Here is a 15,440-nt window from a genome sequence, read left to right on the forward strand (position 1 = left end):
CTATCTTCGAGGCTGGCTTGGATGGGGAGTAATCCGCATCCGAGCGTCCTCTAGATAGGCGTGACTGCGACGAATACCTGGCCCAGGCCCAAGTAGAGCGAGCCGTACGTAAAGCAACCTCCTCTGTCAAGGAGTCCTCATGAATGTATACATAGCATGGCAAGCACTATGTATCAGCAAAGAAGTAAACCACAATGTGCCTACATCCTACTGAGTCTGGAGATGTCACCGCAAACTTGGCCAATGGCCACAACGTCTGGAGCATGTCTGTAACTCCTAGTTCTCCCATGTGGTGAGAGAACTCTAGGACCTGTGTGTGCAACCATCCCAACACTGAGTCGAGAGTCCACTCTGTCTGGGCCCTGCCGCAAAGGGGAAAGGAGAAACCAACAGCTGAGTCCAAGGCCTCTGTCCCCCTAGCGGCAAGGAACAGAACATGGACCCTGAAGCAGGCTGCCTCATGGTCTGCTGATGGGTCGCCGAGAAAACGAGTGAAGCCGTAGTCGAAGAAGTCCCAACGGCGCCGGATGTCAATGCTCCTCAGACCACTAGGGATAGCTGCAAGGGAAGATGTCTGGACCTGCAGAGGGGGCCGTAAGAAAGGCTGACCCTCTCTCGCTAGGCGACTCGTGGCAAAGGCGTTGCCAAGAGATCTCCTAGCCGCCAGAGAAGGCCCTGCCCCCTAGGTCGACTGTGGAACTTGAGCAGGAGGGGGGGGGAGAAGGAGCTGGAGGTGGGGGAAGTGGTGGGGAGGAGGGGCGCGAGGGAAGAACAGAGGCAGAGGGGCAGGGGAAAGAGGCGGCGGGAGCAAGAGGCGGGGGGGAGGATGAGGAAGGGGGGGGGAACTTTGGGGGGGGGGGCGGGGCTGTCGAGGGTGAAGCTGGGGTGGGGGCTGGAGCAGGGACCTCCTCCTGCTCAAGAAGACCAAAATGGTTCCCCGTGGGAACCTGCTGTTGAGTAGGCGCTTGAGGACCACTCTTGAGTGCCAGGCTGACGCTGTGGCCCCTGTCGTCGTCTACGACGGGCTTGCTGCCATCCCTCCTCTGCTCGCCCCAAGCTTAGAGGGTGGCTTTGCATGTGTGCGCTGTGTCTCTGTCTGTGGCTGCTGGCCAGCCCTTGCAGGCTGGGGATGAGGCTGTGGTGTAGGTCGAGGCCTCCTCCGTGGACAGGCCTTCGCTAGATGGCCCGTCTGTCGACAAATAAAGCACTGGTTTGGGAGGCCCGAATACTCTACACTTTGTCTAAACCAACCCCCACTCTCCCGAGGCAAAAGAATAACCTTCGGGAGCGTGTGAGTGTCTCTGACCAAAACGCGAATTGAGGGAATGCCAGCCGCCTTGGCAGCTACTGAGGCTGCCGTGCGAGGTGTCTCCAGGACCGTCCCAATGGCTGAGCCGATCCTGGACAAAAGTGGTAGGTACTCCCTCCGCAAACCCGAGAAGCAGACGGAAATGGGGATGTCTGCCTCCTCTACCAGAACATTCGAAGCAGGGTCAAAACCATGTCTCCACTGTCGAAAGTGGGCTCGAGCTGCTCGGATGGTCAAAGGACTCATGGCAATGACCTTGGACGCCATCTCGGAGGCCTCAAACTTGATCTGATAGTAGCCTCATCCGAGTATCTGAATGTCCAAGGTCTTGCCCACCTGTGCGAGAAGGCGGGCTGGAGAAGGTCACGCAGCTCTCCTCTGCTGGGTCGGGTGCCGAGAATCTTGCAGATGACCGAGGTCGCCTGCAAACTCTCTACTTGTGCGGCTAGGCTCGCTTGCTCTGTCGGTGAAAGAGCAATGGGCTCAGCGGAGTCTGGCGAGGGGGCTTCGGAGGATTCCCTCTGGGGCGGAGCATGAGCCTCCATTAGTGTCTCCTGCTCTGAAGGAGAAGGGCGGACGAGAAGGCTAACGCTTGAGAGCTCGGCAAGAAGAATCCAACTGAGAATCCACTGCAAGGCAGGTCAAGTGAGGCCTTCGGAGCCAGGGGGGGGGGGGGGGGGGGGGGGGTTGAGGATAAGGGGGCTGGGTAGGCGAGGGCAGCGAACAGGAGGGGGGCAGCGGGCGGGGCTGCACTCAGGCTGGGCTGCGCGCTGGCTGGGTGCAGGCTCGGCAGCGTTCGCGGGCAGACAGCGCGAGGGCGAAGGCAAAGGGGGGCTATGGCGAGGGGGAGCAGGAGCGGGTGGGGGAGGGGAGCGATGGAGCAGCAGCGAGCTTGTGGGTATTGTAACTGCTTTTTAGGCCAAGGGTCTTTAAATATGAGGCTAGGGCTCATTATTTGGCATGCTTCTTGGAGAAGGTGCAGAGTCTAAAGTACCGGCTTGTACTGTGTTGATGCAATATAAAGAAATACCGAAAGGGGCGCCAAGGTTTGGGGCCAATAGTCTTTGGGGTGGAATTCCGCCACTCCGTGTCGCATGTTGTTTCTCTCTTTCAGTTCAGTTGTTATTGAAGTGCTAAAATTCTGTTCAGTCTGTGCCTTGTGGCAGTAGAGGTTTATGGGTCGGTTATGTAGTGCTGGAAGTGCTTTCCAGACCTGTCTTTACGGCTTGTCAATTGGAGTTCGGGTCGGGCAGTGCAAGATTTTTGGGGGGACCGGTTTTGATGTTCTTGGACTAGTCTCGAGAAGCGTACTCGGAAGATTGGCTTCAGCTTTATAGAGTTTTGGCTGATAGTGACTGATATCGGCTAGAGCATGTGCTTCACAGTGCTCAAATCGGGTATTAATTGCTCAAGTTATGGTCGAAACAGTTCTCCACAGTTTTGGCGCTTTCGAAGATGTTGTGCTTGGTATTGCTCTGGTCAATATTTAGCCAAATGAAATGCTTGCCAAGCTTTTGTTGATAATTATGCCAAATATAATGCACTTCAGAGAGCACAAAAGTTCTCGAGGAGCTTGCTACCAGAATAAGTTTTGGGAATACATTGATTGCGAAGTATGCCTAACATGGCAGAGACAAGGAAGCTTTGGGTTACCTTTGTTTTTCCTACCATGGCCTTTGACTTAATGACGAGCTTAGCAATGCTTTGCTTGATATGTAGACCAAATATGGTGCACTTTAGAGAGCACAAAGAGTGCATGAGGAGTTGATTTTCGGGAATGCCATTCCTTGGAGTACATTGATTGTGGGATATGCTCAACTTGGCAGTGGCAAGGCAGCTTGAATGTTGTATTTGGTAAAGCTTTGGTTGATGTACATACCGAATGCGATGCTTTATTTTGATGGCGTGCTTACCATTGTGTTGGCCGATCCTAGGGTGTCACAAACTGATGACGTGGTAGTGCCCACATACACACATGCTAACGTGGCAGCCAGTACGGATGGCTGACTGAATGCTGACATGGCAGCCCGGATATTGCGGAAAAAAATGCGTCGAATTTCACACTGATGACGTGGCAGTCCGTGTGCTGTGCAGATCTACGCAAATTACGCTAGCCAGCTTTTGGGGCTTGATGGAAGACCAATTATTTTTGGGAACTTTGCTTTTGAATTAGAGATTTTTGGGGCTCTGCTTTTGGGTATCCCTTCTGCCAATAAATAAGTTGGTTGGGCCTCACTTCTCAGAGCATCTGGATGCAGAGTCTGAGAGTGAGCACCTGTCGACTCTCTTGTACTTCGAACACTAATTAATATAAAAGAAATACCGAAAGGGGCGCCAGTCTGTGGGGCCAATACCTCTGGGCACGGAACTATGCCGGGCCGTGTCATCTTTGTGAACTGTTTTGACGTGAATCTTTGTTGTGTCGCGGTAGAATCTTGACTTCGGGTGTCCAAGTTTGTTACATATGACCTCCCATAAGGGCTTAGGTGTTGGATTTACACCACTCTGTTGCTTCACACGCAGGTCTAGGGCATACACGTACGGCTAGTGTGCCTCCGGACTAGCCACCCATGCTTGCATATGCATATAGGCTGCATTGTCCGACCGCCCATCTTTTGGGCCTTTCGCCTGTTTTTGTCCAGGCACCCATCACATAGGTACATATCCACTTATTATAGGTCGTGGGTATTTTACTTGTGGTTGGTCGTGGGTTTTTTTCCGACCTCACCTTGGGGTCCTTATAAGGACTGCCAGAGTGAGTCTTATATCACTTCACAGTGTGGTGATAGTTATGGGGGGACTGATCGCCCTCTCTTCCCTACATCAGCGTTTTGGTGTTGTGTTCTCTCTCTCTCTCTCTCTCTCTCTCTCTCTCTCTCTCTCTCTCTCTCTCTCTCTCTCACACACACACACACACACACACACACACACACACACACACACACACACACGCGCGCGCGCACTCTCACATGGTATCAGAGCTTAGGCATCACATGGTATCAAAGCTTCAGGCTCTTCATGTCCAAGGCGCATCCCTGCAGCAGGTACCTCTCCCAAGAAGAAGATCAGCCAGGGATCCAGCTTCTGAGGCCTAGCGCTAGCTTCTCTGCCACTTTCGGTCGTGGAAGACATCATCAGATTGCCTAGCATTTTTTTTGCAATCCTAGCGTTTTGCATCAGGCCTGCGTTTTTGGATCTGCATCAAAGATCTGCATCTTCCCCCCTTGGCGCCACCTCCCTGCAACAAATCGCACTCAGATCGGCACCAGATCTGCCTAGCGATTTTAGGCCAGATCTGCGTTTTTGGGACAGCTTGCGCTTTTGGACCTTGCTGCGTTTTTTGGTTGCTGCTGCGTTTTCAGCACAGGACAGGTTTGGGGCGCTGGGCCTCACCCACAGACCTTGCCTTTGACCGGGCCGGTGCATTTCTGGCGAGAATCCTCTTTATCTGCTACATGCTGTTTTTTCTCTGTTTGCAACCCTCCGACACGTGCGCACACAGAGATAAACCCTCTCCACACCCTCTGCACCGCTCTGGACCATGCCGGGAGCGTACGAGCATGCTGAAAATCACTGGACAGCAGCGTTTTCATCACCTCATAGTTGCATTTTTGGGTGGACAGCAGCTACATGGCTTGTGTTTTTCACAGAGGATAAAGATAACTCCTATTAGGACACCATCCGGTGGTGGTCCGTGCGGTCTTTCCGTGCCTGCTGCTGCAGTACACGGTATCTCGACATCGGTTGATCATCTACGGGCGTACGATCCTTGGGAGATCCATTCATTCCAGCCATCATTCGGCGGTTGTGCACTTTAGAGGGGGTGGTGACTTGTGGTTTGCTATGGACACACCTATGCACTCATCAGAGGAGTTCATACGAGATATGGCCATGCTCATGGCATATGGGATTCCGACATTCCTAGAAAAGACACCACCATCTTTGGTGGACAGACGCTTATCACTTGACCTTGACACGTGAAATCACTTGCTTACACAGGAGCATCTACATGGACTTAGGGAGAGGATCTTGGATCTCTTCTTGAACAGGTTCATTGCTTGGATCTACAGACTTGAGTGGGACTTCAGTGCTTTAGACTCTCTTGGAGAGTTTACCCGCAAGATGTGGAAGATCAGGCATCATTACGCGACTACATCCGGAGTCACCCGTCGCTTGGCTTGGATGGTAGTGCAGTTGCTCTTCTACACTCCTGATCATTTGGATTGCTATCTTCAGAGTTTCTTACACTCACCCTTGATAACCTTACATCAGACTTATCCTCCGACCTAGGCAGTAGGCCACTCCCAGCTCATTCACATTGAGAGCCACACCGAGATGCGGTCTGGTGGCGTTGTTGGCGCAGATTCTGTTTTGGTTGACACTGGAGGATTGGAGGCAGGAGATACAGGCAAGACGGCGCAGACAGATCGGTTTGGCCTTTCGTCTTCTCAGAGGATCTTCACAGCGCAGACTTCTCAGTTTGGCTTCCCTACTTCTACAGGATGATCACGGTGCAGACAGCTTGGTCTGACCACCCCTCTTCTCACAAGCCCTTCACAATGCAGATTGTTGAGTCTGGCTTTCCCCTCATCTTGGATTACCCTACTTACTGACAGGACACCGTCCGGTGGTGGTCCGTGCGGTCTCCCGGTGACTGCTGCAGCTTATGGTAGCTTCTACAGTGCAGACTGTTTAGTCTGACTTTCCTTGTTTCGGAGGACGTTCGGCGCAGATTGCTACATTTGGCCTTCCTGGAGTTTTACATAGCTTAGCCACCTTGAGTTTACAAAATGATCACAACAAGAGCACCCCGTGATCACATCCCATATATGGAGGAGTTTGCGTACATAGTTTGCACTTTTCCTCACCTGTATACTAAGAGTAGCATTGGCCCAAGTATCTAGCTAGTGGTTACCTACATAGCGAATCCTACTTCTACGCTCTACCTTAGTGTGAAGAATCTCCTTGCTAGCTCATCAAAGTTCGATGAAGCATCAGCTTCTTCTTTTCTTGTGAAGAACCTTGCATGAGGCACATAAGCTGCTCTTTGACGGTCATGCAAAGGTGCTTTTAGAGGTCCTATGGGGGAGCCCTCTTACAGAATTTGGAAGGAAATGTTTCTATTTTAAGCTGTGAATGATACGGTCCACCCCCACAGCTCCAGTTCGAAGCTGTCATGGATCTGGTGCTGACATGGCCGCCAGCAATGGACTGGCAGATTGTAGAAGTGGCGGTGTGTATGCAACACACCGCGTGCCCTTCTCTCATTGGAGCCTCTCTGGGTAATGGTGGGCCGGTCCTCTACCGCAAATTCCAAAGATGTTTTGCGGCAGAAAACTGATTCTTTTATGATGACTGCAGCCTCTGACAAACCTCTTCAAATTGTTGGCCTGAAAGCGGGGATACTGCTATAGGAACAGCAAAGAGCAGGCTTGTCATCAAGCTGGTGTGAGCACAGACTTGAAGGAGAGAGACCGTGTTTCCCACCAAGACTCTCAATGCTTTGTGCGTGTACAGGAGCCTGCATCAACTTATGCAATCCAACAAGCTGGTTCGCTTGTGGAAGAGAGAGACCATCCCCACCGATTACCGCAACCCAACTCAAAGGGAGCTTCACCACCAGGAAGAGCCGAAATGTTGGGTTGCGAGGGAATCCTTTTTAGCTAGTGGTTCAAGCTCTCAATCAAAGCAGACAATAGCAGAAAAGAAAACAGACAATAGCCATTGGATGATTGCTCGGACATCTTCCAGCACTGGCCTTTTGCTCCTCTCGCCCCTCCTACAAGGTTTGCGCTTCCCCCGTCCTCTGCCGCAAACTCCAAAGATGTTTTGCGGCACTAAACTGATTCTTTTATGATGTCTGTAGCTTCTGACAAACCTCTTTGAAATGTCTTTCGCCGGAAACGGATACTGCTATAGAAACAGCAAATGTTCTTTTGGAGCAGGCTTGTCATCAAGTTGGTGTGAGCATAGACTTGAAGGGGAGAGAAAGTGCTGAAGGGGAAATGAAATTGAAATGAAATGTTATATCAAACGTCTTCAAAAGGCAAAATGACCTATGAGACCAAACTGATACAATCTTGGTGGATCTAATACAATGTCTGAGTACAAAATAAAAATGAAGTAAAGTAAAAACTAAAATCATCATCATCATCATCCTTATCAATGTCTGAGGATGCCCGACATGGGGCGTTGTCCGAGAATGTATTGCATTGGTCACTGAAGAGCATCGGCAATGTCCGCCTTTGTAAATAGTCGTATTGGACGTCTCCCATGTCGTGCTAGAATAGTCATGATCCTCTGATGGATCCTCCGACTGTCACGTGACACATCCCAACCCTATGTGTTCGTGGACAAGCTACACCATAGCAGGGTTTCCGTCAAGTCCAGTCAAGTTAGATTAGAAGTGATCTGGCACTTTTGTGAGTCTATTCGTAGACCGTGCATGCCCAGTCACTCAGTGTAGATGCATATCCTCTAGTTGCACCTTGCATAAGCATAAGCATTTCCATCAGATTCCATCATAGTCAGTTTGGGGATTTTTCAGATGACTTTATCCCATTATTCCCTATTTTTGACATTTTTCACTTATTTATTAAGTGACTTTTGTTGGGTAGTCAGTAGGGCAAATTGGGTAAGTTAATTTATAAGCAAACCCAAGTTAGCACTAATTGGCAGATGAGCAGAGAGCACAACAGGCTTCCCCAAGCAGCAGGTGTTCCCTCCCTCTCAGCAAGAACCTCTCCAACTTTGGAGAGTCCATTTCCCCCGCATCTTCAGCATATTGGTGGCGTCCTCCATCTCTGGCAGTGCTAGCGCTTCCCTCTCTTGGAGCCATCGCCAGCAAACAGGCAGTACTAGCGTTTTCTGTCCCAAACCACTAACGCCAGCAAACTGCATCAGAATCAGCGATTTCATTCTCAGCATAGCCAGCGTTCTGCTATTCCATTGGCAGCCGTAAACCTACATTTACTAACGCTAGGAAGCAAGGCAAATCTGCAGCAAATCAGCAACACTAACGCAGGGAAAACTGTCCACAGCAGCAGCGTTTTTCATCCTCAGTCGCGGCAGAAGATCCACTTGCAGTAAGTGTGATTTGGCTCTTGCAAAACAGTCAAATTTCAGCAATCAAAACCCTGCTTTATCAGCGTTTTCTCAGCCAAGGTGTACCCCCGAGAACGCAGCCTCAGAGAATTCTAAACCTAGCGTTTTTCCCAGCATTCAGATTCAGCCATAAGCCCATAAGAACAGTCCATTTTCAGCGACAAAAACAGTCTATTTTCAGCGACAAAAAGAGTCCCAGTTTCAGCCACGAAGCCGTCCTCGTCACCATCGTCGTCATCGGCATAGTCCAACAGCATCGGTCCTTTGCATTCGCATTGTACTCTTTCGTGCAATGATCAATCAAGTAGACCACTCTCGCCGACGAGAGTGGGGCCTTCGGAGGAGGGTTTTACAACCTCTCGGTGTCGTATCTCTTCTCTCTCCTTCTCTCAGTCTCATTCACTTGCACGCACTAGATCCACTCACTTTGTTCGTGATCACCACACTCTCTATAAGACGGAAAGCTTTCTCTTTCCCTAAGAACTAAAAGGAACCTTGAGCAGTAAAGATCACTAATCTTGAGAAAATATAACATTCATTCCGCTGCACCTTACACTGACGATGTCGTGGTCGCCCTCGTAGACGTGGGCATCTAGCTCTCTCGAGCTCAATGGCTCTGTCAACTAATATACCTCTAAGCTTGCTCATCCGACTGCCGAGTCTCTGCTCTAAAGAAGTGAGTGATCTCCCTCTGTGAATGTCTTCCAGTGCTTGATCTCCTCAAGAGTGTTAAGACTTACACCACTCTGCTGCTTCACAGGTCTAGAGCATACTTGTATGGCTAGTATGTCTTCGGGCTGGCCACCCATAGTCTAGGTTGTACCTGGTCCGGCCGTTCGAGTTTGGGGCTGGCCGACCACCTTGTCCGGGCGCCCTCATATATTTCCATATATCATTTTTCTGTTGTCGTGGGGATTTTTATCAGGCCTTGCCCTACCTCCCCTTGGGCACCTATTTATGGGGGCAGGGGGTACCCACTTCTACATCTCTCATCTCACAGAGATCACATATCTGATGTATTAGGGTCTTCTGCTCATGGTAGCCATGGGGGGTTGATCGCCCCCTCATCACCATCTCTCTCTCTCTCTCTCTCTCTCTCTCTCTCTCTCTCTCTCTCTCTCTCTTGCACACGCGCACTCTCACATGGTATCAGACGCCAGACATGGTATCAACAGCTTAGGCTTTCGATGGCCTGGGACAGTGCATCTCGGCATCGGGTTCTCATCCCAAGATCTGCATAACCAGCGTTTTCATGCAAAATCTGCCAGCGTTTGCAAACAAGCAGGCGCGCGATGAGATCTGCGTTTTTCGTCACGAAGGATCCGCCTTCACTTGCGTTTTTGCAGATAAGGTCAGCGTTTTTGCATCGGGCTGCTAGCGCTTCACTTCTAGGATCATTTCATCGCCGGAAACCTCCTATACTCCATCTGCGTTTTTCAGCCAGATCTGCGTTTTTGGGTTTTCAGCCCATTTTCGACGGTTTTATTGGTCACTTTGTGTCGTTGACACCTTCCACAAGTTGCTGGGCACCTAGGGTACGCATCAAGCCTTTGTTTTTTCAGCAAACAGAAGGTTTTGGGTGCCAACAAGTGCAACAAATGTGGACTGCAACTTGACCTGCGTTTTTGCAGCAGGAGGGCAGCGCTCAGCTTCTGAAACCCGGATCTCGCCACCACCTTCCCGGCTTTGCATCTGGTGCATTGCCGACGAGTGTCCTCTCCTCAACCATTACCCCTTGCCGTTTTCTCTGTTTTCAGCCCATCAGGGGCAGTGACAGTGATTCACCACCCTCTCTAGACCCTCTACAACGCTCCGGACCATGCCGGGAGCACACGAGCACGCTGAAAATCGCTGGACAACAGCGTTTTCATCACCTCGCAGTTGCGTTTTTGGGTGGACAGTAGCCTCTTGGGTCGTGTTTTTCACACAGAGGATGAAGTTACCTCTTGCCAGGACACCATCCGGTGGTGGTCCGTGCGGTCTCTCAGTGACTGCTGCAGTACAGGGTATCTTGGACATCCGCTTGATCATCTACGAGCGTACGATCCTTGGGAGATCCATTCTTTCCAACCATCATTCGGCGGTTGCACACTCCAGAGGGGGTGGTGACTTGTGGTTTGCCATGGACACACCTATGCACTCATCAGAGGAGTTCACATGAGATATGTCCATGCTCATGGCATATGGGATTCCGACATTCCCAGAGAAAACACCACCATCTTGGGTGGACAGACACTTACCACTTGACCTAGACACGTTAGATCACTTGCTTACATAGGAGCATCTACATGGACTTAGGGAGAGGATCTTGGATCTCTTCTTGGACAGGTTCATTGCTTGGATCTATAGACTGGAGTGGGACTTCAGTTCTTTGGACTCTCTTGGAGAATTTACTCGCGAGATGGAGGAGATCAGGCATCGTGCGACTACATCCGAAGTCATTCGAAGCTTGGCTTGGATGGTGGTGCAGTTGCTCTTCTACACTACTGATCATTTGGATTGTACCTTCAAACTTACTTACACTCACCCTCGGTAACCTTACAGCAAACTTATCCGCCGACTTGGGCAATAGGCCACTCCTAGCTCATTCACATTGAGAGCCACACCGTTGTGGTTTGGTGGTGGTGTTGGCGCAGATTCTGTTTTGGTTGACACCGGAGGATTGGAGGCAGGATATACAAGCAAGACGGTGCAGACAGATTGGTCTGGCCTTTCCTCTTCTCAGAGGATATTCACAGCGCAGACTTCGCAGTCTGGCTTTCCTACTTCATACATGATGATTATAGTGCAGACAGCTTGGTCTGACCACACCTCTTCTCAGAAACCTTCACAGCGTAGACTGCTGAGTCTGGATTTCCCCTCATCTTGGATTACCCAACCTATTGACATGACACCATCTGGTGGTGGTCCGTGCGGTCTATCGGTGATTGCTGCAACTTACAGTAGCTTCTACAGTGCAGACTGTTTAGTCTGGCTTTCCTTGATTCGGAGGAGTTTACGGCGCAGATTACTACATCTGGCCTTCTTGGAGTTTGACACAGCTTAGCCACCTGGACACAGTGGGTTACAGGTTCATGCATTGACAGGCTTCCGATCATTCTCATTATGGTTCCTGGGCTTCCCCATTTTCTCCAGATGGTTTGACTTCAGACACCACAAATCTTATTGGGCAGGACACTTGCATGTCTATTTGCACTTCTTTCATTACAAGGAGGAGTTTTCACATTTAGTTCGGGACCTTCACGCAGTATCTTTACCCTGTATCGGCAGAGTACAACAGTTTGCTACACTGCTCATGACTGCATTTTACCATGGAAATCTCTTGGTGGCTGGGACATCCAAGACTGCTGCAGACATAGCAGCAGACATCTTCATCATTTGCCTCACATCTTCGGCTTCATGCCGTTTGTTCAGCATCAGGTGCTGAGAGGGGGTGTTAACTTACACCATTCTGCTGCTTCACAGGTCTAGGGCATACTTGTATGGCTAGTATGTCTTCGGGCTGGCCACCCATAGTCTAGGTTGTACCTGGTGCAGCCGCCCGAGTTTGTGGCTGGCCGCCCACCTTATCCGGGCGCCCTTATATATTTCCATATATCATTTTCCTGTTGGGTCGTGGGGATTTTTATCAGGCCTTGCCCTACCTCCCCTTGGGCACCTATTTATGGGGCCAGGGGGGTACCCACTTCCACATCTCTCATCTCACAGAGATCACATATTTGATGTATTAGGGTCTTCTGCTCATGGTAGTCATGGGGAGCTGATCGCCCCCTCTTCACCATATCTTGCGTTTGTGGTCTCTCTCTCTCTCTCTCTCTCTCTCTCTCTCTCTCTCTCTCTCTCTCTCTCTCTCTCTCTCTCTCTCTCTTCCGCACACGCACGCACTCACAAAGAGACTCTCCCTGCGTGTGCGCAGCTCTAGCAAAAACAACCCGAGGCATCTCTGATTCTGATATCTCATGACTCTAGACAATGGTCCAATGCCCTCTTTAAATAGACAATGAAAGTGGTATAGTATCTCATAGTATACCGGACAATGACATATGTGATGTAATTGTGTCTCTGGCTCTATTTAACACAACTGGCAAATCCTGGCGTCTGTTGGTACTCTCCTAAAGCTGCCAGTCTCAATCTCTAACTGATGCGACGATGTGCGCATCTGACCGATAGCACATCGTATCGCATGGGATAAATGAGTGTCCATATAGGCAGGACTGATCACATATCCATCCTCCTGCCTTCGGCCTTTCAAGTTGGGGTCTCCCCCATCGGCCTGATGCCTCCCTGGTAGAGGAGATCTAAGGGACCTTCCTCTCCTACTATGCTGCCACAAAAAGCAAGACCTGTTGGCATTCGGGCAGCAATGCCTGTCAATCAACAAAACCTTCCATCGAAGCTGCAGAACATAACTCGGCCATACTTCATCAGGCCAAGTGCAAATGTCCCTGAGGCTCACGGAAATCAGCTTCTGGTTCCCATGAAAGGTGTTTGTACCAGTAACGAAAACAGGGTAAAAGTGTCACCTCTGTTACCTTCAATGACAGCTTCAGTGGGTTCTCAAGGTCTAAAGCATGCTGCAAATATTTCCAGCAATTCTAGAGCAGCTGCATTTCAACACCCGGATACTCCTGATGTACAGAAATAAGGCATCTTGTCTCTATGGCCAGAGAAACGAGATGTCGCCATTTCAGGAGATTCAGAAACTAGTGAAAGCTTTAAAGAAAAATTTTCTAGCAGCAAGAGGAAGTTGGAAGACTCCGAATGTCAAAGTGAGGTACCGTGAATTCTTTTTTGGTAAAACTTTACATAACCGGCTGATCTGTTCTTCATTCATGCTAAAGACCACTACTTGCACGACCCAGTGCAGGTACCCTTGTTTGAAATTTGTCTTTTTTATACGCTTGTGATCGAGGAAAAAATGGCTGCTAGTGCCGGAGTTTCATTATTATTTTACGAAAGGCATTCTACATGAGGTAAAGCTTTGCAAAATATGGAGTGGAATGCTTTGTTGCTTATCATTTCACAGTTGCAGGATGCTGAGGTGAGTCTGCTGTTAATTCCCAAACAAGAAATCCCAATTCGAAAAGGACAAGGGCAAATGAAGTTCACAACCTTTCTGAACAAGTAAGTGGCTTCTGCTAACATTTCTTTTTTGCTTTTTTGTATTAGCATGATGTTCTGACTCAAGTTGTATCTCCCCTCCCCCAAATTGCCACAGCGAAGGCGAAATAGAATCAACGACAAAATGAAAATGACAAAATGAATGGGCATCGTGAACTTACTCCAAATGTGAGCAAGGTGCAAGGATTTCTTGCTTATAATATTGTTTCCACTTATTCGTTGCAATGTTCTCTGTTATGTTAAATCCTCATCCTGTCCCTTTCACAGACTAACAAAGCTGCTTTGCTGGATGAAGCTATGGACTATCTTAAGAATTTGCAATTGCAGCTTCAGGCGAGTTGATGTAGTGTGCACAGGCATCCCAAATTTTCAAGGTTTTTCTATTTGGCTTCTTTGTATTCTTTGGCAATGTGTTTGGCTTACCGGATTTTTATGCATGCAGGTCATGTCGGTTAGAACAGGAATGAGTTTGTCGCCCATGGTAGTACCGCCGGGCTTCCCACGCATGCAGGCACCACAGATGAGCCCAGTTTATGCCATGGGAATGGGAACGCTTGTAGGCTCCTCAACTGGGGTAGTGAGTGCAGGGTCAGCTATGGGTGTAGCCATGTGCAACATGACTTATGGTGTTCGGGCCAGGCCACTTGTTTGATGAATCCTGAATCTAGGAGGCTGCAGTACGCACCGGAAAAGTGCGCATTTACTCAGCTTCAACCATTGACTGCGCCTGAGTCGGTTCCTTCGCATTTTCCTGGAGTCTCTTGTACAAACTCTCTCTCAGGTCAGATCAATTTTGAATCAAGGGACTACACTCTGAGAGCATTGCTGTTAGTCTGATTCTAAGTTTGGTGCTATTCATGGAACTTGCAGTCCATTTTTAGACGCATGTAATAATCACCTGCAACGTCAGCATCTCTAAAAAGAGCAGCTGCAACAACAGAAACAGCTACAACAGTACTCTCATAATCATGAACAGCAAGCATCTCGAACTGTGCAGACACTCTCCGAGATCGCCCTCTTTAAAGCAACAACCATAGACTTGATAGATGTACGAAGAGGGGTCGGTATTGTCACTGTTTTGGTCTTTTGACTTGAACATTTTGATCGTTTGTCAAAAGTTTGCACAAACTAGAATGAAATTTGTACTAGCAAATGACACATTTCATGCAGATCCTGTAATCAAGCGAACCACTTAGTAGGTAACTCAGGAGTAGGAATTTCATTGTCACCACACAATTATAAAAGTGTAATTCTTAGTTGCATTTAAACTTGTTTGAAATGACTATCAGACGTTTGAAAATATTGGAGTTTTAAGTTGGGTTTCAAGCTTGACCAATTGGGTTTTTCTTGCAATGGTCATTGATTCACGATCCATTCTAGTGCATAATGTTATATTGCCAGGATAATGCTACTTGCTTGGAAATGCTCTATCCTAGTTATTTGGATACGAATGTTACAAAATGTCGTTTGATTAATTAATGGCGTGATGAGGGTTTTTACAAGTGGGTAAAAGCTATATTATAAAAAATGGTAGGAAAGAAATGAATAATTTGTCAAGCACAATCAGCGTTGCTGAAAGTAGTGGTAGTGTGTACTAGACAAAATGCCCCAAGGATGCGAGGCCCTAGTCTCTGGATAGCTTGTCATTCTTGACTCTTTAAACAGTTCAGTTATTTTTCGGTTCATCAAACTTGTGACAAAGAATGAGTTTTTGGAAATGTTTACTAGATCCAAACGAGGTATCATAATGCTTTTGGTATTGTGTCTTGGGTGAGTAGTCCTCAAGAATGTAGATGACGGCCATCTTCCAATGAAATGATCTGTGTCTCAGGGTTTGGGTTGCTGTGTCTAGACCAGATTCGCACTTGATGACTGCGCTTGCCTCTTCCAAGTTGCCACAAGCTCG

The 15,440-nt window shown here is 48.9% G+C and overlaps 1 protein-coding gene across 4 annotated transcripts in view; it reads left to right on the forward strand.

Annotated features, from left to right (window-relative positions):
- LOC147440401 (uncharacterized) overlaps positions 1 to 14,102 on the forward strand; it is a 48,937-nt gene extending 34,835 nt beyond the window's left edge. Inside the window, exons 7-10 of one of the 4 annotated variants that reach the window (XM_086530140.1) lie at positions 13,440 to 13,537; positions 13,632 to 13,711; positions 13,802 to 13,867; positions 13,977 to 14,047. The gene's annotated coding sequence lies outside the window, so the exon portion shown is untranslated. Of the gene's footprint in view, positions 1 to 13,439; positions 13,538 to 13,631; positions 13,712 to 13,801; positions 13,909 to 13,976 lie in introns of all 4 variants that reach the window. The other 3 variants (XM_086530141.1, XM_086530142.1, XM_086530139.1) reach the window with 3 other exon arrangements.
- Positions 14,103 to 15,440: the final 1,338 nt, after the last annotated feature.

The sequence above is a fragment of the Adiantum capillus-veneris genome, chromosome 15 (genome assembly GCF_014529385.1).
Source record: "Adiantum capillus-veneris isolate H3 chromosome 15, ASM1452938v2, whole genome shotgun sequence".
In the NCBI taxonomy this organism is placed as follows: Eukaryota; Viridiplantae; Streptophyta; class Polypodiopsida; order Polypodiales; family Pteridaceae; genus Adiantum; species Adiantum capillus-veneris.